Genomic DNA, 10,000 nt, shown 5'->3' with positions numbered 1-10,000 from the left:
CAAAAATGTAAATAAACATGTGAAATTTCTCCCCCACCCAAAAATACACAACAGTACACATCACCTGAACACCTTGCATATCAGTCTCTGTTCTCTGGATGCGGGTGTGTCAGACCTGTGTCTTTGCCTCTCTTCCTTCTGGATCTTCCGGCTTCATCTTACAAACTTTAGACATTCGCGTTAGGAGATTTCAACCCTTTTTGGGATGTCAGGCTCCTAATTTTGTCGGAAGGTTAATCACTCGCACGAAGCCTCTAAGTTTCCGTTCGAGGATAGAATACTTGCTCTAAGATGATCCCCAGTAGGATTTGGATTGAATTCATTAGGACGAGAATACTGTGAATGTATGTGACAGCTAGTGTGGCGTGGTTATTCATATTTTTTTCTCTCCTTTCTACAACGCTATTGTTAACTGTCTTAAGAAAACAAGACTTCTTTGTATTTGTTTTTAATTGTTTTAGTTTAACAGAAGAATAGGTGTACGGAAAAGAATGAAAAGGGAGAAGAATGCGGATGAACGAGAAGAATAGGAGGAGACGAAAAGGGGGAGGAGGGAAATAGGAGAAAAGAAGTAACGAAGATTTGTGGAGCGTCACGGCGGTGAGACTGAAAGCTGCGAGTCACAGATGTGTTGTGACGAGCAGCACCTGTTCTCAACAGTGACACGAGACCTGTACTGCCAAAGGGGTGTAGCTTAGTGGTAAAGCATTTGACTGCAGATCAACAGGTCCCCGGTTCAAACCTGGGTGCCCACTGCTAACACAGCTTTTGGCATTTGGAACAAGAACCCTTCTCGTGAAGCTGGCGCTTTCGTAATTGTGACAAGAGTGCTAGAATAAGATGCTTCACTTTACCTTCCTTCTCCTGTCCAAGACCAGAACTACATTCCATGCTGTCTGGTGGCCGTGCTGACGAGCAACGCGCCAGCGAGGCTCTGTGGTGACCTTATAGCCACAAGAAAATCCCGATTCAGATCCAATTCTCGCCCCGCCCTGCCCCGCCCCGTCTGAACTGTCTGATCAGAGTGGAATGTTCTTGAATACACTGAAAAACCAACAACTCAGAACAACGCAAGCCAAATTGTGTAGTCGTTGTAGTAGTAGTAGTAGTAATGATAATAATAATAGTAATGGACAAAACGCTAACACATCTCCGTTAAGCCGCCAAAAAAAATTAAGCGAAGTGAACGAGTCTCTCTCTCTCTCTCTCTCTCTCTCTCTCTCTCTCTCTCTCTCTCTCTCTCTCTCTCTCTCTGTCTTTAACAGATATCCGCGGCAGTGTCAATCAACGCTCAGATGAGTCCTGCCCGTGCTTTTCTCCTTTTCCGTGACCCTGTTTTGCCCTGAACTTTACTGTGGGATTCCTCTCTTTAGCCCTGTCTTGCTCCGAACAATAGTTAGTTTAGAAACATGTCATGGCTTTCTCTGTCACTTTCTTTCCTTTCTCTTTACTTTTCCTTCCTTTTAATTTTCTTTTTCATTTATTTGTTTATTTATCTATTTCTTTACGTCCGGTCTCCTTACAGTCCATCAGAGCTTCAACGGTGTCTCCTAATGAAGGATTGATATGGTACTTGGCAAACGGTTTCCCTTCCCATACCCTTGAATCGTAGAAAGGATTCGAACCCATGTGCTTTGAACCCCCCCTCGGCCTCCAAAGCGCATACGTCTTATTGTATCATGGTGGTACTTAACTATTTTTCTTCATAATTTTGCAGAATTCTTTTTAACTTCTCTTTAGGCACTGTTACCTTGAGTGGGTCCTCTTTTTTATTCTTTTTTTTCTTACTATTCTTCAGACTCCCTCTTACATGTATAGAAGAAACTCGTCACCTTGTATCATGTCAAGAGTCTTGCTGATCACCGTTGTCATATTACATACACCCTCACCTTTACACCTATGTCACACCGTCCCACTTCTCCCTCCCTGTCTTTCCCGGTTAGATATTCAGAAAGCTAACCGGGAACAGTCTCCAGTTTCCCGGTACATGTACAGTAAGTTTTTTTTTTTCTCTCTCTTTCTCTGCCTTTCTCACTTTTTTTCTATCCGTCTCACTCCTTCTCTCCCATTAATGACAATCCCGAAGAATACTAAAGACGTATTTCATGTAGATATATTCCACTTTTAAATAAACAGGTCTCTTTGATATTTCTTTTAATTTTTCGTAAGTGTTTTGTCTTTCTTTTTTTCTGGTTTTTAAGGCACGTCATCTTGTTCTTCTGGAGGTGTTAGGCGCTCTTTTGTAACTGCCGCTGTAGAAGACTCAGTAATGACACAAGAAGAGTTGGAGAAGGAGGAGGAGACGAAGAAGAAAAAGGAGAAATGAAAAAAAAGAAAGAGTAAAAAAGATGGATGAAATCAGAGAGAAAGGGAGTTGGAGAAGAAAGAAGAAAGAAGAAAAATAATAAAAGATGAAACATTCTAACAAAAGGGGAAGAGGAGGGCGAGTAGAATGACAAAAAAAGAAGACTGAAACAAGATGCGGGAGTGTTAAAAAAAAGAGAAAGAAAGATACTACTATACAAGGAAGACATTGAAAAGTGGAACAGTTTTGTGCTATATACGAGGAGAAGAACAAAGAACTGCAAGAGAGAGAGAGAGAGAGAGAGAGAGAGAGAGAGAGAGAGAGAGAGAGAGAGAGAGGAGGGGGGAAGGTAAGGGGAGTGAGAAAAAGTAAGGGAAACGGAACGAGAAAGGCATTGTAAAGTACCTCGATTTTTTGTCTGTCAGTTTCTCTCTCTCTCCTTTCTTTCCCTCGTGAGTGTGGGATGCATGCTGGTCAGTCGGGGCTTCTCTGGTCCTGACGGGTCTTTGCGGGACAGGCGTTGTCTATATGGAAAAAAAGAATAGAACTTTCCTTCGTGCCAATAACACATATGTAATCTTGAGAGAGAGAGAGAGAGAGAGAGAGAGAGAGAGAGAGAGAGAGAGAGAGAGAGAGAGAGAGAGAGAGAGACTTTATGATTGTTTATTGTATACCTGAGATACATATAGTTTAGATAGCTAACCAATGTTTAAATTCCATTATAAATTCGAAGCATTCCACAAGAAACCTAGTGAGCAACATTAATTCCTTCAAAGAAAAATAGCGAAAAAAGTGATTAACTCTATTCAATATTTCTTTTTTGTTACTAGTAAGAAAGCAGAGAAAGGACGGGAGGAGAAATGTAGATTAAACGAAAGGGACGGGAGGACCAAAACAATGAAACAGGGAAATGAGAGGAGGAAAAATATAGAGAAATAAAACAAGGAAATAACTGAAAAAGCAAAGAGAAAAACATGAAGCGAAAATAAGGAAAAGAACAAAAAAGATGAAGCTGAGAAGAGACGGGAGGAAAAAATCAGTGAAACAGGGAAAAGGACAGGAAGAACAAAATATTGAAGGAAGGAATGACGGGAGCAAACCAATATGGAGGAGGCAGTAGCCACCTGCCGAAACGATAATTACTCCCACTGGGTTTAATAGCACTGGTTCAGGGGATGTTGTGAACTTATCATGAAAGCCAACTGTGACCTCACTGAACATTTCCCTTTGTGTCTCACAGCACAAGGGGAAGTCACGGCCTGCCCTCTAAAGACAACTCTCTTCTTCACACAAAAGTACATGCTAGTAACTACATATACATTCTTCACGTAAAATTTAAAACTGGAAAAAAAAAAGACTCCTATATTACTCTCGGAGTTCCTTCCAACCACATTTCCTGTTACTGTTTGGGGACCGGCATCTCAGTGGGCCTTTTTTTTTTTTTTGTTACAGTTTTGTTGCCTTCGGTCGTGTTTCCCTCTTACTTAAAAAAAATCAAGAAAAGAAAGAAGAACTGGAAGGGGCAAAACTAAGAAAAAAAGTCTGGCAAAGGATAGAAAAACAGAAACAGGGAAAGGCGGGAGGATGAAAAAGCAAACAGGAAAGGACGAGAAGAGCAAAATAAAAATAAATTAAACAAATAAGGGACAGTAGGACCAAAAATATTCAGCTGGCGAAAGACGGGAAGAAGAGAAAATAGAGTAAGCGAGATCCAGGAGGAGCAAAAAAATTAAATGAAAAATAAATAAATAAAGATATTGAGTCTGCGAGCTACAAAACAGCAGCTTGGTGTCATAGAATTCTTTATTGTGACTGGGCTGTGATGCGTCTCTCCGTACCGCGAGGCACACACCACCATCCCGCCGCTCCCGCTTCGCCACTTTTTGCCATAGCTGCGACTCATGAAAAATACTGGCAGTCAAAGGAAACCAAACAAGAGAAAAAAAGACTAACTTTCCAGTAAACAAGAGAGATGAGTGGGAAAGGTGAACGCGAAGCAGACACTGAAGCAAGAACACGGTATCAAATAATTTCTAGTCTTTTGTGTACAGCTCTTGAACACAGAAAACCGTTTGACTATCCTTGATTTTCATAAAAGGAAGATTAGTGAGAGGCGCAAAGAATGAAATGTTAGGATGATGAGATGTATAACTGATAATACCAACAACAACAATACTTATATATAGCTAACGTGAGTAAGTATAATGGCGTGCTTGATTAAGAGGCTAATGAAAGGAGAGAAAGTTAAGGTCAGAAAGGTGAGAGAGATGACTGCTGACAAGAACTACAAGAAAATCTGAGGGAAATAAGTAACTCGTACACCAAACAAGAAAAAGAATGAAAGAATATATCTGATGAACCTTAAACAATAATTAAAAGAAAGTCGGTGAACAAAGAGCAAAATATGAAAACAGCACCAACAGCATCAACAAACAACAACAACAACAACAACAACAACAACAACAACAACAACAACAACAAGGAAGATCAATAACCATCCTTGAACAAGAAAGCAAAATAAAAAAAATAAAAATGTTAATGGCTCTTTATATGAACAAAGAAGTGACTAACAATAACAATAATGGGAAAATGTCAATAATATATAACCAACGGAAATGAACAACAATTCTCCAACGAGACAAAGAACAACAGAGACATTGGAGGAAATTTAACTTAAAGGAAAAGGAAATTAAAATCAAAGCGAATGACAAAAGACTACCACAACAACAAGAAACAATTTACATGCAGCCATGGGAGATAAGTGAACTATCCCCGAACAAGACCAAAAAAAAAAAAAAAAAGACGTACCATAGCGAAAATGAAGAGCAATTTATATTCAGAAAAAAAGAGAAAACCACAAGGGACTGACAGTAGCATGAAAAAAAAAAAAAAACTATTCTCGAACAAGACTGAGACCAAAAGAAACATTTGACAAACCTTAGCGTAAATGAAGAGCGAATCAAATTGCAACAAAGCGTCGGGCCACTCACATCAGCAAGGTGAGGTAAAGCCCCTGCTTTAAGTATCCTGGGAGAGTGAATGTGAGCGAGGAGCTGACGCTTGGGACGCCTGCAATCCGGAAGACGAAATAGAATCAATTTGTTTTGTGTTCTGATTCTCTACCCACGTTACACTCCCTCAGTTGCAAGGGACAATCCAACTAGATTAAATGATTTCCACAATACACTCTTCTTTATCTTGTCATTGCACCGGGTAAGAAAACTGTTTGATACCATAAGCATTCTATTGTGCATCTATGTATTATGATTTTTTTTCATTCTTATTTGCGTGGTACATAACGACATATCTAGTTAGATTAAATGTTTTGCACCATATATTTTTCCTGTCTATCAGTACATTAGTGAAGAATGACTATCCGATAACTTGAAAATCAATTATATTTCATGTGCATCAACGCAGTACCATTTTCTCGGCCTAAAATTTCCTCCGTTGCTTGGGGTGTCAAGCTATGTTTTGTAGAAAGTTTTCCTTGTCTGTCAATACAATGAGGAAGGAAGACTGCTCAATAACGTGAAGATTAAACAGTAAGTGCGTCTTTTATTGAAATATTCTGTACCGTTGAAGAAAAACAACACAAAAGGCCAAGGCAATACTAATTTGTTTTTTCAGTCTCGTGTACACCCCAAGGAGTACACACATCCTCCTCTGGAACTCCTGGAACTCTCTGCCTGCTTTTTTTTTTCATCTTCATTTGCTTGGAATTCCTTCACTGGAGGAGGATCATGACTTCTCAGGAACTTAACTGTGCCATCCGATTGCAGTTCTTTCCTCCACGATTTTCTGAAGAGTGGAGACCATACATATCTTTACTTATATTTCTCGTGGTGTTTGTTTGGTTTTCTTTCTTTATTCATGAAAAAAAAGGAAAATTGAGTTTAGAGTCATTATCCACCACTCCTAACAACATAGGACGAGTATGAAGAGAGAAATTGTGCTTTTTGTGTAGTTTACCTCCTTTACCTTAAATGGATGTAAAGCGTAAGATAGGATCAGAAATAACACATTACTTTCTGGGTTTTTTTTTCCTATGCTCCATTTAACTAACTTCTGACGCCACTAAACCCATTTTTCCTCAAACTCTTCAACAACCCATTTACTTTCTTTATATATATTCTTCAACATTGACCATTTTTTTCTATTTTTCTTTTTTTCTTTGTGTACTTTCCTTTACACCTACATAATCCAATACACACTACGTTAATTAACTCTTTTTCCAAACCCCATTACTTTCTCTACATATCTTCTTCAATACACCTTTACTTTTTTTTCTCCACCAAACTCCCTAGCCAGTTCGTGAGACGCCAGAACAAAGCACTCTTCATTGCCAAGCCTCACTGACCACTGACTGGTTCTGTGCAGGTAACACGACATGACAATCAAGGAGTTCAAGTCACTGGGGAGAAGAGAGGAACATTTCTATCTGCTCGCGATAGAAATGTGTGACGGACATGAGTGTAGTGCCACCTGCAGACGCCATGGAGAGAGAGAGAGAGAGAGAGAGAGAGAGAGAGAGAGGGTGATTGAAGAAAATATTGTCGAGGAAATTTTCGAATCTCCATATGAACAAATTTCTCTCTCTCTCTCTCTCTCTCTCTCTCTCTCTCTCTCTCTCTCTCTCTCTCTCTCTCTCTCTCTCTCTCTCTCTCTCTCTCTCTCTCTCTCCACTCCACTCCACTCCAGCCGCAAAAGCAATTAATTGAGACCTCCGCTCCATTCTCCTTTCCTTAATTACCTCGTTCATTGATATTTATTTAGCCTAGTTATTCTCGTCTGCTTTACCGCCTCCCATTTTCCCTGAGACTCGCCGCCCCGCTGGTGTCCTGAGCGAAATTACTTCCACGGAGACGAAGTTTATGCTCCCCCAAGTGTACGTAGAGCAAGGTGGAGTCTGTTAATTATTCGCTGATTGTGTGATTGTGCCTCTGTGTCTCTTTGTGTGATCAGTTGTCGCGTCTCTGTTAGATATAAATGAAGGTGTGTTGAGCGTGTAGAGTAAAATGTATTGTTGGTCTGAGTTTGGTGCGAAGTGAGGGTAATACAGGAGATGTGAGTATATTGCGTCTCAGTGTGTGATCAGCGGTCTGGACTCATTTGCAGAAGACAGGTGTAGAATAAAGGTGATGTGATAGTTGTTTGAATCATTTGTGACTGATGAAAGTAATGTAAAAGAGAAGGTGAGAAAGATAGATACAGAGAGAGAGAGAGAGAGAGAGAGAGAGAGAGAGAGAGAGAGAGAGAGAGAGTGTGTGTGTGTGTGTGTGTGTGTGTGTGTGTGTGTGTGTGTGTGTGTGTGTGTGTGTGTGTCTGTTTGTCAGTGTGTCTGTGTGTGTTGCGAATATAGACTATGGTAACGATTATAGCCTGTTTTATTTATTTGTTTATATGTTTTGATTCAATATCCATCGCTGAGTTAATATAATGATAGTACTCGCTGCGTGTAAATATTTATTCATTTATAATAAGCAGAATTTTTTGGTTTTCTGAATTCCACTTTTTCCGATTGCTTTGGCAGTTTTTTTCAGGAAAATACTTTAAACCATGTAATATAAACTACTGACTTTTTTTCATTTTCTTACTAATTCTACTCAGTTTGCGTGTCATGTTTAGCAGAATGATATAAAGAAAAGTACAAATATATTTTTTTTAGAGCTTGTATTCATTATGCTAATTTTTCATAATATATACTTGTACTGATCAGTTCCCCTAGTCTTCGCTGTCGTGTTCCGCTGAATTGATGAAAATGTTGGTCAAGTTGGGAGCACAAATGTTATAAAATTCCAACATTTTTTTTATTTATTTTCTTTTTTTCTACGGTTCTTTCACTCTGCTTCGTATTCTTTTATATAGCATAGTAAAAAAAAAAAAAAATCGTGGAATGGAACAAATTCGAATAAGAAATGAATATGCATCAAGTGAAAAATAAAAAATAAAAAAGACTTTATGAATTGAATATAAAATCATTAATTTGCAAGGAATTTTTAAGTAATATATTGAAAGATCACGATATTTTTTTCTATTTCTGTTTTAGACTCACGTTTTGCTGCTGATTGCTCATTCCCGTTTCGTAATCCTCATCGCTTTTTATTAAATGATATGTAACTCGATATATGTAGAATGTATATACTAACGAGAGGTGTGTTCATGCCAAGTGACTGAGGCGATGACTACCAGCTCTGTAAGGCAAAAGACGAGAACAACAGTGAAGTTCATTTTTTTTAAATTTTCCTAGAATTAAAATGCACTTAGAAGCAAGGCAAAAATGGTAATGGTGATAGTATTATTATTATTAGTAGTAGTAGTAGTAGTAGTATTAGTAGTAGTAGTAGTAGTTGTAATGGTAGTAGTAGTAGTAGCAGTAGTAGTAGTAGTAGTAGTAGTAGTAGTGGCAGTAAAGTTGATAGAAACAGCAAAGATAGTAGAAGTAAGAATAAGTTAGTGTTTTCTTCTTTTTCTTTCTCAATAGACAATTTTTTACATTATTGGAGCAAATGAGTTTCTTTTTCTTTCCTTCGTTCCGTAACATTTTCTTCCTTCTCGAGGGCAGCAAGGCAGCAGCTGTCCCGCCAGGCTCATCACGGCCCGGGTAGAGAATAGTCTGCAATTTCGGGACAGAATTTTGTGAATGAGACAAGCTTGACGCTAGGGCGGAAATGAGTACTGATGATGAGAAGGAGGAAGAGAAGGAGTAGGAGGAGAATTAAGCTCAGTAGAACATTAAGGCGAAGAGAGAAGAATGTTGAAAGGTCCAGGATAATTACGAACGATGTGACACTAATGGAAAGTAAAGATGGTGACAAAGAAGGGGAAAATACAACAGTGCAAAAGTTTTTAAAGCTCTACATAATTCTGGGAAAAAAGAAATGTTAGAATGGTATTGCATTTATGATGATGATGATGATGGTAATGATGATGATGGTGATGATGATGATGATGGTGATGATGATGATGATGATGATGATGTTATGATGGTGAGGATGGTGATGATGATAATGATGGTGAGGATGATGATAATGATGATGGTGATGATAATGATGATGATGATGATGATGATGATGATGGTGATGATGATGATGATGGTGATGATAATGATGATGGTGATGGTGATGATGGTGATGATGATGATGATGGTGATGATGATGATGATGACGGCCCAACTATATATAGCAGATTTCCTATGGTATATACTTGACACGAATACTGGAAGAAAAAAAAATGGAAGAAAGAGAAGAGGGAAGAGAGAAAAAAAAAAAAAAACCCAGCTGTTAGATGTTATTTGTATAGATCCAGAAACTTGCTCAGAAAAGAAAGAAGTGCTGTACTTGTAATGAAGATGATAATAATAACAATGATAATAATGATAGCAATGAAAAAGAATAATAATGATAAAAGAGGAGATTTCTACATATATACTTTACTCCATATTGATATATTTTTCTCTTATAAAATGATGAACAAATAACCAAGACCATTATATTTCTCTTTGCTCTCTTTTCTTAAGGAACAAATATCTCTCTCTTCTTCCTCCCCCCCTCCATCCCAGTCCTCCAGCGTTTATCTTCAACATATCCAAGGTGGAGGGAAAGGAGGGTGGGGGAGGAGCGAAAAGGAAGGAAAGGAAGAAAGAAGAAAAAAGAGGTAGAGCTTTAGGACAGTTGGTGGAAGAGAACGAGGCAG

General features: G+C 38.6%; 1 protein-coding gene across 3 annotated transcripts in view; it reads left to right on the top strand.

Moving 5' to 3' along the window:
* The window catches only part of LOC123516890 (putative neural-cadherin 2), a 198,648-nt gene that overhangs the window by 171,117 nt on the left and 17,531 nt on the right, over nt 1–10,000 (top strand). The gene's annotated exons all lie outside the window — the stretch shown is intronic.

The sequence above is a fragment of the Portunus trituberculatus genome, chromosome 41 (assembly GCF_017591435.1).
Source record: "Portunus trituberculatus isolate SZX2019 chromosome 41, ASM1759143v1, whole genome shotgun sequence".
In the NCBI taxonomy this organism is placed as follows: domain Eukaryota; kingdom Metazoa; phylum Arthropoda; class Malacostraca; order Decapoda; family Portunidae; genus Portunus; species Portunus trituberculatus.
This window is presented reverse-complemented; position numbering and strand designations above follow the sequence as displayed.